The 17,500-nt window shown below is 35.7% G+C and overlaps 1 protein-coding gene across 1 annotated transcript in view; it reads right to left on the minus strand.

The window, feature by feature from the left end:
• The window catches only part of LOC115212055 (serine/threonine-protein kinase SIK1-like), a 67,249-nt gene that overhangs the window by 48,744 nt on the left and 1,005 nt on the right, over positions 1-17,500 (minus strand). The window lies entirely within an intron of this gene.

Raw genomic sequence — 17,500 nt, forward strand, 5'->3', positions numbered from 1 at the left:
ACTATATATTTGGTGTTATTTGCTTCAGTGTTATTTATTATTTACATTAATCTTAATCTTATTTCGGCCAGACTTCTTTCGTCACACTCCTGTGACCGCATCAGTGGTCCTTTGATTAAGATTAAAGTAAAAAATAAATAACACTGAAGCAAAATAACACCAAATATATAGTGCGTGTGTTTTTATTGGCTAAACTGGCAAAATGACCATTCCGAAATATAACAACATCTGTTTCAACACACGACTTCACATAAAAAATCTTGCACAACAAATATTTAAACGTACATATATATATATACATATACATATGTATGTATATATATATATATATATATATATATATACATACATACATATATATATACATACATACATATATATATATATACATACATACATACACACACATATATATATATGTGTGCCACGTAAAAAACACCCAGTACACTCTGTAAAGTGGTTGGCATTAGGAAGGGCATCCAGTTGTAGAAACCAAGTGAAATCTGACTGGAACCTGGTGCCACCCTCCTGCTTGCCAGCCCTGGTCAAACTGTCCAGCCAAAGTCAGTGTAGAAAATGAATGTTTGATGATGGTGATATGGCATGCATATGGATATACATTTTATATATATATATAGCTGTAGATATAGCTGTGTGATTAAGAGGTTTGCTTTCCAAACTTTGTGATTTCAGGTTCAGGCCCATTGCAAAATAAATGACTTCTACAATATTCTAGGCTGACTAAGACTAAAGCTGTGTAAATGAATTTGTTTGATAGAAACTGAAAGAAGCCTGTTGTGTGCGTGTGCGCTTGAGAAGGAGAGAGAGAAAGAAAGAGAGTTTAGGTGTATTTGTTTACATTTGTACTTTACAAAAGTTGTAAGCTAAAAGCACTGTTGTCACTTTTAACAACAAAGTGCTTACTCTCTTTGCAAGTTTGAAGATATGTAAAGAACCCTTAATTGAAAAACAGGTAAGGGTTAGCAACAAGAAGTCTATCTGGCTGTAAAAAAATAGCTTAGTAATGTGTGTGCTGAACCCATGCTAACAGGGAAAAATGAACATTAAAATGAATGTGTGTGTATATGTATACACACACATCTTATTGTCCATTCTTTTAGACGACACACAATGTAACACATATATCTTACATACTATTGACTACAGGTGCAGAAAGTATGATACATGATTACATATCTAGGCAGATGTCAAAGTTTTGTATTTCTAGTTTAGTAATATAATGTTTGAAGTACATCATCCGTCAGTTTGGCTCATTTTCTCTCTGCATATTAAAAGGTCAACCTTCCACAGCACTCACACAATAGTAACTCTCTCGAGTCTAACTAGTTCAAAGAGCAGCTGGACAAGGTTGTTGAGGGGAGCTCTTTACAAAGGGAGTGCACTCTTGATGCCCCCCCCCCAACTCATCTTGTATGTAAATAGACAATATAAAAGAGTATTCAGATCACTGATGTAGTTTTATTGAGAGAGGGGTTAGTATTTGTCATAAATTTAAAGTCTGTTCTCTATGCTGGCATGGATTGGATGGTTTGACAGGAGATGGCCAGCTGGGGAGCTGCCTGGGCTCCATTTGTCTGTTTTGGCATGTTTCTATGGCAAGATGCCCTTCCTAATGCTGACCATTTTACAGAGTGTACTGGGTACTTTAAATGTGGCACCAGCACCCAGGAACCTGCAAGACTAGTATCTTTCAGCTGAGAGAGGGATGTAGAGGATATGCCTATATGCACGGATAGCCATGACTTTACTTAGCTTGAAGTGTCTTCTCAAGCACAGCAAACTGCCAGAGGTCTTGGTCTCTTATCTACTCTGTAAGGCCCAACGTTTGGAGATCCTTTCTCACCATTTCATCCCATGTCTTCCTTGGTCTACCAAATAAGGGTACCATAACAAATAAAGACCAATACTTAACAGCAGTAACAACTAAAGATTAATGTTGCCAGACAAAATATAATTCAGAGGTTAAGTCAGACAGAGACAGAGTTGTAAGAGATATGTCAAGCACTGGGGTTGATTTAATTAACCATAAACAAGAAACTGGAGTCCCTAAAGCAATCCAAATCCAGTGTTCTCTTCAATGTCATTCTAGCAATTTCTGTGACAAGCTATGCCAATATTTGCTTTCTCTTTGGTCAAAGATGACCTGCTACATGGTCAACAGTTGGTCTTTTATACAATACTAACTGGCCCCATGCCATCAAAAGTGACAGCTAATTGTAGTATAGATAAATAATCACAGATACAAACATCCACATACTTCCTTTGTACACACACATAGTTGAAACGCTGTTTGATTTTTCTTTTCAGCATTGAATGTTCACTATCCCACTTCCATTACACACAGACAGCATTTTAACTCTGCATGAGTATATGTGTGTATGTAAAAGGGGAATTATGTGAATCACATAATTCCCATTTTACATACACACATATACTCATACAGAGTTGAAATGTTGTTTGGTTTTTTTTTTTTCACCGTAGAACTTCCATCATCCCACTTCTAAGTTTGCCATCACCCCTGACTTTCTCATTCATATGTTGTGATGGAGAAATACACAAGAGTATTATTATAGTCGATTGTCCACATCTGCACCTTGGAAAAAAACATTTCAGCCTTGTTACATAGTATCAACACAGCAAGGCTTTCCAGGTGCAGATCTATTATCTAATGTGGTATACCAATGCCAAAAGAAGAGAAACTCATAGGGTACTTTTAGTAAGCATACCTTTCTAGTGTTGTACAGATAATGAGATACTGTACTTAAACTATGTGGCTTTGTTTTTATCACTGTGGCCAAAAAAATGACATCAGATATAACAACTTATAGTATTTATTAACACCTTATCAGAGACTGGGTACACAGAGAGAATAATAGCTTAAATTTATTCATAGCATATGCAAACTTGGATAGAGCTGTCCCATTTTGAATAATAGTTAAAATGCCGTTAATGTGAATCTAATAGAAGCATTACAGGTATGACTAACTAACTAACTAACTGACTGTATAGTTAAGAAGACTGTTTCCTAGTCACATAGTCTGGGCTCAGTTCCATTGTACAGCACCTTAGGCAGGTATCTTCTACTATAACCCCAGGTTCACCAAAGCTTTGTGAGAGAATTTGGTAGAGGGAATCTAAAAAAGCCTCTTGTGTGTGTGTAGGCGTGCATCTCTTCTGTATTTAAACATTCAAATTCTTCCTCTGAAGAAGGAGCTGGTTTCTAAAAAGATACAAAAGTCCATCTTTGAAATGTATATAATGGAAACTGTCACATTTTAATCATGAGGAAAGTATTGCATAGTTTTACTGTTCCACTTACAGATTGTATTTGTAATGTGTGAATCAGCTGAAAAGCCAAGCTTATCCAGACTGAGAATTAGGCATTTACTTACAGAACCAAGTGCTCCAATTATTATTGATACAAATATAAATTTGTAATCCAGATAAAGAAGATGGAGGCTTTGAAGCAGTTGTTACCTTCTTTCTCTTTGATTTTCAAAGAGATATTCACATCAGCAGGATAGCTGACCTCTATGACGGTATTTGTTTTTACTTGTCTGTCCCAAACAACAATATCTGGTTTGGCTGATTGATTGATGTATGTATGTGTTTGTTTCTTTGTCTTGACATCACACGCAAATTGTTAACAAATGTCACTATCATACAAATGGAATCATTTCTTTGCAATATTCTGGACTATAGGAAAATATCACCTTGTTTGGAAATAGGTGAGGGTTGGCGACAGTTATCTGGCTGTGAGAAGCTCTGCCTCAACAAGTTTTGTCTAGCCCATGCAAACATGGAAAAGTAAATGTATTTAGTATATACTCGTTTGTTTATTTGCTAAATGTTGTTTTAAATTATATATACAGGCATGTCATATTTTCCATTTGTTGGCTTTTTATTTAATCCTGAAAATATTTATGTAATGCACACACATTAATTTTTTACTCCTCTCTCTCTCTCTCATATATATATATATATATATATATATATATATATATATATACACACACACACTGATGTATATTAGTGAGAAAAACCAATAAACTGGTATGTCAAATAAAATATTTTGTGGTATTTAATCTGCCTAAATTACTCAGACTAGAAGTACAATGAACCAGCAATTGGTTGATTGGAAACTTAAATAACCAATGATAAAATTGTTTTCAAAGTGCATGATATAAATTGTTTCTAATTTCTAATTAAGATACAAGGCCAACAATCTAGAGGGCAAGGAGATAGTTAATACCATTATCCCCTGCACTCAACAGGTACTTACATACCTTCAGGATGAAAGGTAAAACTGACCTTGGCAGGATTTGAGCTCAGAATGTTAAAGAGATGAAACAAAAACAGCAAGATATTTTGCCTGATACTCTTACAATTCTGCTAAACCACTGTTCTTGCATGATATAAAATAATAAAATACATTTTATCAAGTACTAAGCATATTTCTAACCTGTTTAACACAACTGAATCCAGAGGTAAACACTAACTTTGCATGTTGTTATATTTAGTGTCAAATTAAATGATCTCTGCATGATGTGCGTGCTGTCCTTTTGTTTTATAATAGACTTAGTAGCGCTTCTTAATGAAACAGTAGGAATATTTGAATGTCAAATGAAACTTTGTAACTTACTTGCTGAAAGATGTTATTAAATGTAGAGGATAAAAGAGACAGCAGTAACATTACTAGTGATTAACAGCATTTCATCTCACTTTTAGTCAGGTTTCAAAGTTTCTCTAGTCAAAGCGTGACAGACAAGCTTTCAACAGTATTTGTCAAGATGTGAATTTAATCTCTACAGCAATATTAGCTTCCATGACCTTCAATGGCTTTTTTTTTACAGCAGATTAACAAGTCTAATCTTGGTTTAATATTAACCAATATCACTGACATTATAAGCATTCTCCCCACACCTTAAAATAGTGACTGTACATAATCAGATATATTCTTTGGAAAACTGTTTCATCATTTTAGACCAATGCCAACATCCCTTGCATCCAACATGCTTGTTGTGGAGATTGAAAACCCAAGCTTCAGAAGTTTTGTGTTTATATTATTACACTGTAGGGTGTTAACTTTGAACAGAGAGATTCCATTTTGATGAGGATGAAGGCTGCAGGAATTAAAGTTGGTATTAGGTGACAGAAAGGAGGGGGCCTGGCAAATCAAAACAATAACTAGACGAACAAATAAACAAATAAAAAAAAAAAAACTTTTGTGGTGGCTCAAAACATTTACAGTTTAAAATGTAAATATATTTCAGGTACGAAAAGATGTCGGGTGAGTAGGTGGATGGATCATTGAATAAACACATACACACCCAACTTCATGATCACATACATAAACTCTCTCTCTCTCTCTCTGGCTATCCTACTCAGACTTTTGGAGATATATTTAAAAAGTGATTGTAAGCTATTTCTTCAGATATAATTTAAGATTAAGAGAAAATTCTGTTCATTTCTTATCTGGATTTAGCTTGATAGGATCTGCTTCTTGTTGCAACATGAAGAAAAGTTTACCCTATATCTGACACAGTTAAGCAGATCTTTCCAGTTGTGGCCATCTTGTCTTTTTATATGAGGTCTGTCCATGGAGAAATTGAAACTTTAAAAAAAAATGTCCAAATCCAGCTGGAACAGGGTTCTTGTGACAGTAGTGTTGTGTATGGGCAACCTTGACTTTCAGTTTAATCAAAACCACGAAGCCTCAAGTGTTAAAATGAATGTATGCTTAGTGCATTCGGTGATTTGCTGCAAATAGAACAATGAAGGATTTGGTAGAGTAATAAGTTTGTGTGAAATTCTGTTTCAAACCAAGAAAAACTGTTATGGAATCTTTTCTGATATTGCAACAGCTCTGTTGAAAGAGTTGTGTGCAATGTCACAAGTAGTGCTTAAATGTCAAATTAGGAAGAACCTCCAAATCTGAACAATGTTCCACGACAACAGATGATGCTTACATTGAGAAAGTGTGCTGTGAACTGAGAAAATTGAGAAAGTGTGTTGTAAATTGTGAAAGATCATTGCCCAATTGTCTCTGAAGTTTCTGAAGAAATAAGCAAGTATCAATAAAAATTTATGCAACATGATTCTAAAAGAGAAATTGAAGATGCACAAAATTTGTGAAGACCAAATTACTGCCTGGCAGTGACTGATCTTTTGAACGTTGATGTAAATTTTCTAAGAAGTATCATGATAGATGATGGAATGTTGGTGTATGGTTGTGATATTGAAACAAAAAAGGCAGATAACACTGTGGATCATCATCATTTAACGCCTGTTATCTGTGCTGGCATGGATTGTATGGTTTCACTAGGACTGGCAAGCTGGAAGGTTGTACCAGATTCCAATCTAATTTGGTGTGGTTTCAATGACTAGATGCCCTTTCTAATGCCAACCACTCCGAGAATGTAATGGGTGCTTTTATGTGCCACCAGCACAGGTGCTACTTGTGTGACACCAATATCTGTCATGACTGCGATTTTACTTGGCTTGATGTGTCTTCTTAGCAAGCACGGCATAATGCCAAAGGTCTTGGATAATTATTGCCACAACCATAAAAAAAAGAAAGTACACCAGTTGCTTTAATGTGAAAGCAATGTTGATTGCCTTTTTTAATTGGAAGGGCAACATTCATTGCAAGTTTGTTTCATATGGTCAAATGATTGATAAAGTATTTTGTTGGATGTCTTGAAATGTGTGGAAAAGGATGTGTGAAAGACACCTGAGGATTGAGTTAACAAAGCCTGGATGTTACACCATGACAATACATCTGTTCATGTGTCATTCCTTATCTTTGATTATTCGGAAGAGAATGAAGTGTCTCTTGCCACACAGCCACTCCATTTGAAAAGAATTAAGCACCATCTGATGCAAACACAACCAAAACAGAAAAAAACCCCCCTAAAACTGTTGGAGTGATGGTGTGTCAACAGAGGAAGGTAACAGTCTTGAAGGAAACAAACCTGACTAAATTGTAATTAATGCAATAACAGTTTTTCGTTTTGAAAAGACTTCATATTCAGCTTACTTCTTGTTTTAAGATTGTACTGTGTGATATGAGAGAATCTGATCATTATTCCTGGTATGTGAACAACCAGAGAGGTTCTTTGTTGGTTCAACCAAAGAAAGATGCAATAGAGAGGTAAATTTTTAATGTTTTTGTCAAGAGGGAATGTAGGGCTTATGACCCTTTATTGTACCTCTGAGATTTGTAGGAGAGTGCAATCCTCAAACTAGAACACTAGCCCTAATACTTGCAACAGAGTGGATCCTGCAAGACACCCAAGGAACTAGGTGGTGTTATAGTAAGATTTGAACTCAGAATGCAAAGAGCTGGAACAAGTACTACATAGCATCTTGTCTTACATTATTACAGTTCTACCAATCCACCACCTAGGAACTGTTTTTTTGCAGCAGCACTAAAAGGATGAGAAGAAAAGCTGATATCAGTGGGATTTGAACTCAGAGCATAGACAGGCAGAACAAATATCATGAAGTATCCTATCTGATGTTCTAATGACTCCACAAATTCATTATGTTGTTTGTGTTGAATCAACACCAAAATAGAAGGCCAGAAGACAGAATCATTTTAAACTGCTATGACTGCTGAATACAAAATATTGCCCCTTGCCTCTTCAAAGCCCCTGCTGGAATCTTTACTAAATGTAATTCAACAATTAACTATACCTTGTTCATAATTCCAAAGGTGAAGTATAATTTTTGTTTACCATTATTTTAATGTCTACTTCTCCATTCTTGCATGGATGAGACAAAACTTTGTTAAGACAATATTTCCTATGGCTTGATGCCCTTCTTGACATTCGGGTTTGATCCACCTGCATGATACATTGAGTAAGTAAATGTCTCCTACCACAGACTCAGGCTAACCCAAGCCTTGTGAGTAAAATTCAGTCAGACAGACTGCATCTGTGTTTGGATGGTAGACTGAATGTGCCTCTTGGCTTTTCACACCACCTCCTTGTTCCTGTATGTCTTTAGCTGAGTCCACTCTTTTGCAAGATAACTATATCTTGATGTGCTGCATCCTCCCCCAGTCTCTCTAGATAAGGCTGTTGTCTTTTCTTCTTTTGACTAAGTCACAAAAAAAAAGAAAAGAAAAGATATAACTATAATTAAAACCAACAAATCTACAACCTGTTTGGAATTGCTCAAAACCTTTTTACTCTACAGCATGAATATCACAACATTCCATCTCCATTCCTTTATTGTTGATCTGCCAAGCCTTCGTACTTATGTAATAATCAACTCTCTGAAAGGAGTGGGTGTGTCATAAAATAAGTACCAGTATGACACTAGGGAAGGGAGAAAAAAAAAACATTTTATTTCTTGAGTGTTACCTGCTATATGACAGGTAACTTTGCATGTATAAATTTGCCATCATGGGAAACATAAGAAACTATGGTATACATGCAATAATTATAATTTAACTTTTATCAAATTTCCAGGTGCATATACAAGACTATGAAATAAAAACTAATTTTTGAAAGAAAGATATTTATTACCTTAGAATAAAATTAAAATAAATTTCTCATTTGTATACTTGCAATAAATATACAGTATTATTTTTCTAAATTTTATAAACATAATTGCAATGTACTCCAAGAACCTATCTCTGCAAATTTTCATAAAAAAAAAATATTTTTCAGAAAAGCATCATTGCCTGCCACCAAGTCTCATATGTGCATTCACCCTGCACCTCTTATGCTAATTCTGTATTTCTTTTTTTACTCTCTCCACTGGAGCAATCAACCAACTAACATCTATTACTATTATATTAATAGATCATGACATAATGATCTTGAGACTCATTCTTAACACATTCTTAGTAACATTCATGAATTCCTTCTCCAGAACCTCCAAAACTGCAGCTCAGGCACAGTAAACCATTTTAACCTGACATATCAAAACGTTAATTTCTTTAATAATCTTGGCACTTGGGTGAAATGTGTATATGTATTTTAGTTTTAGGTAAATGTTTATAGATAAACCTTTTATAACATGGTACTGCAGGGAAACTTTTTCTTTCAAAGACCATGGTGTGCAACTATAGAACCCATGTTTGGTCACAGGCATGTCATTACTGCTGTTGGGACCAGGTTTGTGAAATTTTGTTTTGTACACATCAGTTACTAGACATATTGATTTGTACATGTATGTGTATACATACCATGTAGAGACTCCTTCAGATTAATTTGTGTTGAAGAGATATTCTTGAATTTTATAATTCCAGATGTGGAAGCAAAACCTAGAGTTGATAGACCTCCAAGTAAACTTAAAGACTAAAGTATTAAGTAAGACACAACTCTGTAACAGTCAGGGAAATGGCTTTGCTCTCTGTGCAGAGAGGGAGCAGACAAAAACTCCATTCAGTGTACTCTGTGTAAACTATGGATATAGTGGAAATAGAGGCAGCCGATTAGGGAGGGTAAACTTTACATGTGGCAGATGTTTAGAGGCAATAAATACAAGAAACACATGTCAAAAAGATTCTCTCAAATGCTTTGATGTTTCCCTAAAAGTAGCTAATAACTTCTGTTATCTAGGGGACCTAATTATCAGTGAGCATAAGAATAGACTGGAAGAAGTTCAGACAACTATTACCTCTATAGCTAAAAAAGAAAATAAAAGATTTCCCTTTCAGTGTGAAGAGGTGGCTGTATGATGCCTCTATATGAAATGCAATGATGCATGGTAGTGGGACATAGGGTAGAGAGAAATGGAACCAACATGTTTTGCTGGATAACACAAGTCTGCATGAATGATGGAATATAAGCTGTGCATAAGAGGAATTAAATGTTGTGTGCCAGAGAGAAAAGACAGTGCTGATACAGGCATGTAATGCATATGTATGACAGCTATAGGAAGAGATGCAGGAGCTAAAGTGAATAGAACCTGAGGAAGAAGAAGAACCAAGAAAACATGGGATGAAATGGTGAAAACTGATCTCAAGATATTGGACCTCAGGGAAGAAATGACAGGAAATCATGATGATTGGTGACATGCAATGCTAGAAACAAATATTGAAATGTTGGGAGTGATAGAAGCTGGGTGTTCTAATATAAATTTATATTTGGACTTCTTGCCCAATAAACCCCAATTGAAACCATATCTGCTGCCTACCCTCCCTCTTGATATTCACTGTATCATGCTGTCATCATTATTAACATTTAATGTGTTTTCCATACTGACATGGGTTGGGTGGTTTGACAGGAACTGGCAAGGCCAGAGGAGGCAACAAGTTCCATAGTTTGTTTTGGTTTGGTTTCTATGGCTGAGTGCCTTTCTATTGCCAACCACTTTACAAAGTGTACTAGGTGCTTTTTACATGGCACCAATACATTTTATGTGGAACCTTGGTTTTTGGCTGTAAGGACATGCCTGACACTACATCTCTTCTCATTGTCCCATACCACTTGTATAACAAGGAATGGCACTGAACATACCTGTACTCATCCCCACTCCCACTATCAGTGCATCCAGCTGTTGCCCTTCTCTACTAACAGTCAACATTCTTTTTCTGTCTCTCACTACTTTCCCACTCCTTACCCATAATGTTGTCTCTACCATCATACTCTTGTTCCTTTTACCCCAAACCATCCTGCCTCTCTTTTGTCATCACCAGCTACCACTAAACCTCTTCAAAAAAAACTGAAGATAACCAAAATGTGGTTCCAGTGCTATCAGAATTAAAGGAATTACATAACATTTCTGTAATTCTTCAGAGTTGCAAGTGTTGCATAAACAATTTCTTTACAACTGATAACCAGAAGGGTTTTTATAATTTGATAAAGAAAAACATTTAAAAAATTAAAATAACATTAATAAATTAGTAATAAGGAAAATATTATTGATGTCATTTATAGAATGCGAGGGTGTGGACTACTGTAAATGACAAGGAAACGTATTTTACTGGGATATAGACTAAAATGAAGATAAGATACATATAAGGAAATATAGGTTCCTAATTTATTATATTTCTTTATAGGTGCAGGCATGGCTATGATTAAGAAGCTTGCTTTGCAACCATATAGTTTCAGGTTCAGTCCCACAGAGCAGCACACCTTGGGTAAGTCTCTTCTATTATAACCCCAAGCTGACCAATGCCTTGTCAATGAATTTGATAGATGAATGTGTGTGTCTTTAAGCCAGAGATTTGATAGCTGGGTGTGTGTCTTTGAATCAACAATTAACTCCTGTACCCAAAATTTTAGGCTTTATGCCTGTAGCAGAATCGTTAGCACACCAGACAAAATTACTTAGAAGTATTTCTTCTGGTTTTACATTCTGAGTTCAAATTCTGCAGTGGTCAATTTTTCCTTTCATCTTTTTGAGGTTGATAAAATAAGCATCAGTTGAACACTAAGGCCAAGGTATTTGACTTAGCCCCCACCTGCCAAAATTTCAGACCTTATGCTTGTAGCAGAAAAAAGAATATCATTATCATTGCAGTTCTCTCCAGTTTTGATGATCTGAGGTATCCATGTCATGTCTCAGCTCCTTCCAACAATTTAGAGATGCAGTCTTTTCATCAACACATGCACTGTTCTGAGTATGTCCACCAACTATGTACTTTCAATGATGTATGGCAATTCCAGCTTCTCATGCAAGGTCATGTGTTCTTTGAGATGGTTCTGAGTACACTAATCACAATGGGTATCATAATCACCTTTGCGGTTGTAGGAAGGGAATCATTATTAAGAATGATGAAGTGTTGAATGAGGAGGTTATGAGGGTGATGGGTGTTTCAGGACTGTTTAACTCTAGGTCAACATTGGTTGGTAAGTTATTGAGCAAGTGAAATTGCTGAGCAGGTGATGGACAGTGGGTGGAGTGTGGAGTTAGTGGGTACTTTTTACTTTCTTGAACATTGTAAGTGCAGGCATGGGAGTTTGGTTTAAGAACCTTGCTTCTCAGCCATGTGATTTTAGGTTCAGTCACATTGTGCAGTACCTTGGCAATTGTCTTCTACATTAGCCCCAGGATAACCAATGCCTTGTGAATGAATTTGGTACATAGAAACCTGTAGAAAGCTTGTCATAAATGTATGTGGGTGTGGATGGTATTCTCTCTTATTTTCTCTGATAGCAAATTGTCCAGTGGCACTGTTTTCAAAGGCAAATGGAATGAAAAACCCCTTACTTAAAATAAGGGCAAATGATATGGGCATCATGCTGTAGAAACAATGCCTCAGCAATATGTATTCATCTAACTCATGCCAGCATAGAAAAACAGATGTAAAACAAACTGAATAATTTCAAGTAAGAATGAAAATTCTAGCTGCTGTAACATTTGCTCATTATTGGTGCAGTTATAATGGCTGATCATCATCATCATTATCATCAACACTTTCATCATGTAATGTCACTGTTCTGTGTTGATATGGGTTGGACGGTTTGACAGGACTCAATGTGTCTGAAGACTGCATCGTGTGGCAATGTCTGCTTTGACATAGCTTCTATGGCTAGATTCCCTTCCTAACACCGACCACTTAACTGATATACCGAGTGCTTGCTTTTTTCATGGCACCAGCACTAGTGAGGTCATCATGCAGCCTGCAAGATTTAACTCCCCTTCAACTGAGAGAGGTTAAAGTGAGAGACAAGAGGGACAGAAAAGAATAGATTTCTTACTGTAGTGGAACTTAATAAAGGCTACTGGGAATGGTCAGGATGGAAACAAAAAGAGATAAAATAGTGGTGATGCAGTGTGAAGGTAGATTCACAAGCTACAATCTTTGGTTTGGTACCTTAGCAATCCAAGTTAATTCAAATATTGTTGGAATTTAGTCAAAGAAATACAATAACATGGCATAGATAGATTGAAATGTCAATAAAATTGAATCTTAACAGAATTGACAGAAAATTATTGTAGAGGTTAGCAGAAGGTGTTGACGGGGGGGGGGGGGTTTAAATAAGTATGTTCACACCTTAGTTTCAGTATTCCAGAGCCCTACAGAAATTATTTCTTTGGTACTATTCATTCCCACTGTATTTTACACCCTACACTGCTAATGCTTGAAATGGAATGAAACAGATTTGGTGGAGTTTGAATACAGTCATGTGAGGTGAGAAAGAAGGGAATGAAGATATTAGTGAATAAATAACATATTCAGAGTTAGACATCACAGAATGGAATAATTATGTTTACTTAAGGATAAACAACTTCTTACTTAGATTAAAGGATGTTAAAGGAAAATAGAATTGTTTCCACCATACTTGAGACGACCTTCACTTCTAAAGGATACAACTTTCAAAATGTCTTTATCCAATTTAAGACCTTTGCTAATAATTTTATGAAAGAATCTTCTGTAAATTTATATTCCAATCACATCAAGAAAGCTAATTATTTTAGGAAATCCCTCCAAATTCTTTATCATTTTCAAAATAAATTGACACACAATGTAAAATGCATACCTGTTGTCCAATTACATCCTCCTTGTATATGAGTCACCTGTGCCAATATTAAAAGAGGTTTCGCATTTGGAAGAAAAATCTTTATGAGGAATATACAAGAGGTTGCTCAACCTATTGGAAACAAGAAACAAATTTCCCTCAAATCACACAATATTGCTTTTGTAATACACATGGATCAGTAGGTTGGAAAATGCAGTTTTGGTTCCACTATTTCCAGGAAAAAAGACAGCATAGTCATAGTGTCTTTAACCCTAGTCTGCTTGGACAGGGCTAAACAACATCATTATGATGTTTTGCTCGATAAAATTAATTCATATATATATATATATATATATATATATATATATATCGCCATATGTATGTGTGTTTTAGCTATCATTCACAAGCCAGTATGACCGGATAGTTCACCCTCGACCCAGTGGAACATATCGAGAATGAGACAACTGCAGGTATATGCCTGTCGTTAAAAGGGTGCACTGCACGGCACTGATCCCTTACCATTCAATGGTGCACCCTCAGATTTACAGTGATACACTTACCTCGAAACTCCACTTTAGCATTATTATAAATTAGTGTCCACCCAGAATATTCTGAAGCACCCCCAGGCACGGAAGTCTAGTGACGGGCCTGAGCGGGTGGAGGCTGCGCCAGCACTAGGCTTGCACTCCTTTCAGCAGAGTAGAATAACGTGAAATGGCGCGCCTTACTCAAGGATACAATGCACCGCCCAGTCCATGAATCGAACTGATAACCTTACGATCGCGATGCCAACACCTTAACCACTAGGCCACGCGCCCAATTAAGTGTACATAAACCAGTGTATTTACACCCTCGTAAATGCATACAAAAGTAAGTCTATACAATACATGTATTTTTATGACCTACCCGTCTTCAGATATAGTGCTTGTCCAACGTGTCCTTCCTTTTTCTTTAAACGATAAGAATATTATTTGAGGGATATTTAGTTATTTCATAACAGGTCATGTGACTATATACCGGTTTCCCGCGATTAAAGAGGTAAACGACTTACTTGTGTCTCGTTAGATATTTTACTTTAGGCACATATAATGCACTTTATACATGCATGTAACTCGCGTGTGTATATACATAAGATGAAATGTGTGTGTAAATAACATTATATATGGATACAACCCTCCCTTAGCCCGATACTAATAGGCCCACTCTCACATCAATGGACACAAACTAGGAATTAACTGTCCTTCATGAGTGTGTTTGCTGTGTGTATGTTACACACACAGTAAACATACATACAAGCATATAAAACTAGATGCATACAACACATGCATGCATGTATCTACGTTATGTATTCTGATTATCTGAAATTACGCCAGACACAATGAAGACCTAACACACAGCTGGTAGTATTAACTGATACGTTAACATTTTAACATGCAATTTCTAAACTAGTTGCGTGAGGAAACACCCACGCAACAGAAAAATCATTGTTATTATTATCATTGACGTTATCAAATTGATTGTTATGGTAGCTCAATGTTGATTTAATTGAAGAAGCCGGTTAGTTATCAGTCTGATAACATCAATAAAGGTTATCGAGTACATATTTAGCCGGCCACAGATAAACACAATAAGAAGTACATCTATTTACAGACACATTTATGTAATAATTATATACACAAAGTTCTTATATGGTCGCATAACCAGCTAGAAATAACAGCCAAATCTTATTCAAGGATTACACTGGATAATTGTAGTTCTCGTCATACTATGTTTAATGAAAAGCGGGATGATAATCTTTGGAACGGCCTGCTTGATCAGGACCGGCTATACCTTAAAGGATAAAAAAAAACCCGGATCGAAAGATATCTTCTAAGTGGTCTCTACATTTGCTAGAAAGCGCAGCCACATGTACTCAAAACCGCGAGTCTGCTGTTTAAGAAAAGGTCAGTGGATAATGTGTTTATGGGTGCACAGTGCTCGAGGATAGGACGGGATACGTTGAATCGCCTATTAATCTAACAATATATATCAATGTATCCTTAGGATTTGTGTATATACTCATATATTTACACACGCACGCATTTTTATTGTATATAGCTCATATATATCTCATACGTTCACAGCAGACAGAAGGTAATGGCATGAAGATTACTGGAAACAGGAACAATATTTGACTGATCCACATATATGTTTTACCGGTGAGTGTATTCAGGTTTTCGTAGCCCGCACTACAAGGCTATGTTGTAGCATCGTCTTCAAAGTTGTATGTTCTATACACATACGTGTGTGTGTATAAATGCATATACCCCCCTCCCCACATATCTGTAGGCGGATACGGTGATTATATACCATGGCTTTCCTTAATGGGAAATACAGAAATATGTGTACGTACGTAATGTATGTACAACGTACAACGGTGAAGGCGGTGCTCCGACATGGCCTTGTACACATTGATCACCGGTAAAATATCGATTCATGGATCACATGTAGGTAAAAGGTTCGAAAACTCCACCGAATACCAACTTGGATCTGCATTATTGTTACCTTTGGAAGTAATCTGACGAATTGGGTTCGTATCACTGTTAGGACTGCTGTTGGGAAACCTCGATCCCCTTGTTTATCAAGAAAAACGACAAGTGATCACATGGTTAATCCGAGAAGCGATTGTATCATCGATAATCTTGTTTTAAAAAATCTCATTTACCTTCCTCATCTTTTAAGGACCGACATGAAATAAAAGAATGAGATTGTATGTATGTGTGTATATACAAGCTATCACTATTATGTGTTATTAAAATGATACATACAAGTGTGTATACAGGTAAATTAATGTTTGAAATTAAATATTAGATATAGGGGTACATATGTATACAATACATAGGATACCTTGAATGAAATAGTATTGAAAGTTCCAGTATTGACTTGGCTTTCTCTGATGGCCAAAGTAAACCTAAAGAACTAAAATATAATTTAAGGCTGCATTAATTGATAAAAAAATAAAAACGTTGAGCAGAATCATATTCTTGATGGGTTGAATTAAAATTGTTTGACGCTGGAAACAATCCAACATTCACGTGAAAACATTTTTTGTCTTTAACAAACATTCTCTCGGTAAATTTATTTTCAAGAGAAAGAATTTGCTTAATAATATTTCAGAAAGATGGCAAGGAAGAAAAAGACGTGGAATTTATGTTGTTTGGGTGTTATCAATGTTTAAGGAATATTTATAGAAATAACGGAAATGGAGTTTGGCCAAGATGAAGCTTTCAAGATTTCTGAAACTAAACATAAACCAACAAATAACAATATACAACACACACACACACATATGTATGTACGTGTGTGTATATAAACGTATTTTGGGGTGAATGAAAATATTATCAATAGTTGAAATTAGAAAATTATGATTATCATGTGCCTATCTATCTATCTATCTATCTATCCATCCGCACGCACAATCACATAATATATATACACATACAGGAAATGAAACGTGTACACGTCTTCGCATTTGCTATTTTTTCTTTTAGCCCATGTTAAGTAGGAGGAATTAAAATCAAAACAAAACCAGCAAACAGTAATTCTTCTATGATAAAGTTAAGACCAAGTCTGCAAAAGTTTAACCAAATATACAGTGTGCGCGCGTGTATGTATGTGTGTGTGTGTGTATATATATATATATATATATATATATATGACACACACACAATTAGGAGACAATTAAGAACAGTTACGTCACTTGTTGGCACCAGTCATATCAAATAAACCCCCCAAGACTTAAATATATAACCGACACTACTTTATAGAAATATGTTAAAACATATTACAACATTCTAGACATTAGTGTGTCGTCTGTGAATTTACAACAAGCACCTTGATACATAACTACCTTCCACTCTCATGTATAAAGATTATTATTATAAATAATATCAATGTTTGGTCATAAGATAAGCGTAAAACATAAAATCTGAATAATTGATGTTAAGTCACTTGACGGTTATGGCTTAGTTGTATAAGAATAGATTTTAAAAACCCCAGACGTAATTGAATACATA

The sequence above is a fragment of the Octopus sinensis genome, linkage group LG5, assembly GCF_006345805.1.
Source record: "Octopus sinensis linkage group LG5, ASM634580v1, whole genome shotgun sequence".
Lineage (NCBI taxonomy): Eukaryota > Metazoa > Mollusca > Cephalopoda > Octopoda > Octopodidae > Octopus > Octopus sinensis.